A 2,364-nucleotide genomic window follows, 5' to 3' on the forward strand; every position below is an offset into this window, starting at 1 on the left:
GCGCTCGCAGACTCCGACTGAGCGGGCGGGCCCCGCCCGCCGAGGGCCGGGCCGGCGGCGGCGGCGGCCCCGCCCGGGGGAGGAACGGCGGTGACCCCCGGCCCGCCCCTCTGCCGCCCGCTGGGGCCGGGTCCCCACAGCGCCATCGCCGGCCGGCGGGGCGGCACGTCAGCCCGGCGCCCCACCCGCGGGCCCTCGGCCCACGCACGGGTGGCGTGAGGGCCCTCCGTGCCCTCAAGGGCCACACACGTACTCTCAGTGCCCCCTCCGCGTCCCGCACCTCACACGTGCCTCCCTCGTGTCCCCCTTCAGTATCCCCGTTGTTCATGCACATCCCCTCAGTGTCCTCACAGTTCACATACGTCCCCTCGGTGGCCCCCTTGGTGTCCCAAATCTCACATGTGTCCCCTCGATGTCCCTCCTCAGTGTGCCCGTTGTTCATACACATCCCCTCAGGGTCCCCATAGTTCACACACGTCCCCTCAGTGGCCCCCTTGGCGTCTCAGAGCTCACATGTGTCCCCCCAGTGTCCCCATGGTTTGCACAGATCCCCATCAGTGTCCCAAAACTCACACATGTCCCCTCAGTTTCCCCCCCCCATATCCCCACCATTCATACACATCCCCTCAGGGTCCCCATAGTTCACATGTGTCCCCTCAGTTCCCCTCTTGGCGTCCCAGAGCTCACACGTGTCCCTCAGTGTCCCCACGGTCGATACACATCCCTGTCAGTGTCCCCACAGCTCACATATGTCGCTTCAGTGTCCCACTCAGTGTCCCCATGGCTCACACTCCTTCCTCCAGTGTTCCTCTCAGCATCCCCATGCTTCATACGCATCCCCTCAGGATCCCCGTAGTTCACACATGCCCCCTCAGTGTCCCTATAGCTCACACACGTTTCCTTAGTGGCCCCATGGTTCAATCACATCCCCTCCGTGTCCCCGTGGTTTACACACATCCCCATCAGTGTCCTCGCAGCCATAATGTCTCTTCAGTGTCCCCCTCAGTGCCTCACAGCTCATACATGTCCCCATCCCCAGTGGAGTTCACATATCCCCTTGATGTCCCCCTCTTCTCTCCAGGAACTTCTCATCAGGGCAGGAGCCATCCCAGGACAGGTTGTGGTGTCCCTGGTCATCAGTGGCACAAACACATGGACTCTGAGCATGCTTCCTTGAGGAACTGGGCTAAAACCCAGTCTGATCACACGAGCAGGTTCTCTGAGGAGCAAATGATATCTCTGGCAATACGAGGGGCTGAGAAAAAGGGCACCTAGGGCTTTCAAATCTGCAGGAGCCCCAGGGGTGCACTACTGTCATGTTTGCTCACAGAGCCACTTCCATGAGCTCCAGCCAATGTTTGGACTCGAGCAGGAGCTCCATTTCAGTTCATTCCCTTGACATCAGCAAAGCACAGCCTAGCAGAAAACATGCTGTGAAAACAACCAGCCACACATCTGCTTTTCAAGTAGACTGCGCTAATTAAAGAGACTGACAGGGTGTGATGGGACAATAATCCTGATTTAATAAGACTCTTTTCTGCTTTCCAATCTCATGGATAGACCTGAAAATTGCTATACCATGGCTGGAACTCCTGGGAATTGTCCATGTGTAAATAGATAACAACACCACCAACAAGCAATTGTGTTTGCCACCATCCACTTCAGAGCTTGATGCAAAGTCTTGACTTGCAGCTTGCTCTTGCACTGAAATTTGACTCAAGATACCAGCCATATTTTTTCCTCTGATAACTTTCCCTATGAGTAAGACTTGGCTTGTGGAAGTCTGGGAATGACTGTTCCATCAAATTAGAATAAGCAGAGATAGGAAACAGAGACTAAACTAAACAAGAAAACAAGCATCTGCAAATGCTTCTAAAGACATTCAGTTCCACAAACCTCAAAAGTAACAAAAGAGCTTTGTAGATCTTTTAAAATCAGGTTTGAGTCTTTTTCTGCAAACAGGTTTGTGAATAATAAAAAAGTAACCACCCAACATAACTGTTTCTTTCTCCATTAGAGGCATTACTAAAACAGGTTTTTAATTAATATTTTGACAGCGTTCCTTGTGAAAATGTCATGCTTCTTTTTTTTCCTTGCATTTTTCCCTGCTGTTCTTTCTTGGTCTCACTCTTTTTTCTTTCCATTTACCCATGAAAAGGGAAAAGAAAGGGGGAAATGAAACAACAACAGGAAATTGTAAAACAAATACACGAATATAAAGTCTTTATTCTCTGTTTCAGTTGAGAAAAGACTCTAAAACCAAACAACGAACACAAACGCCATTCCCATATGCAAAATGAAAGCAAAGGGAGAAATTCAGGAAAGAGTGAACAAGAAGAACATGTTAAATTGGAAAACTCATTT

The sequence above is a fragment of the Manacus candei genome, unplaced genomic scaffold, assembly GCF_025592945.1.
Source record: "Manacus candei isolate 608988 ecotype Guabito, Panama unplaced genomic scaffold, ASM2559294v1 h1tg000017l, whole genome shotgun sequence".
Classification (NCBI taxonomy): domain Eukaryota; kingdom Metazoa; phylum Chordata; class Aves; order Passeriformes; family Pipridae; genus Manacus; species Manacus candei.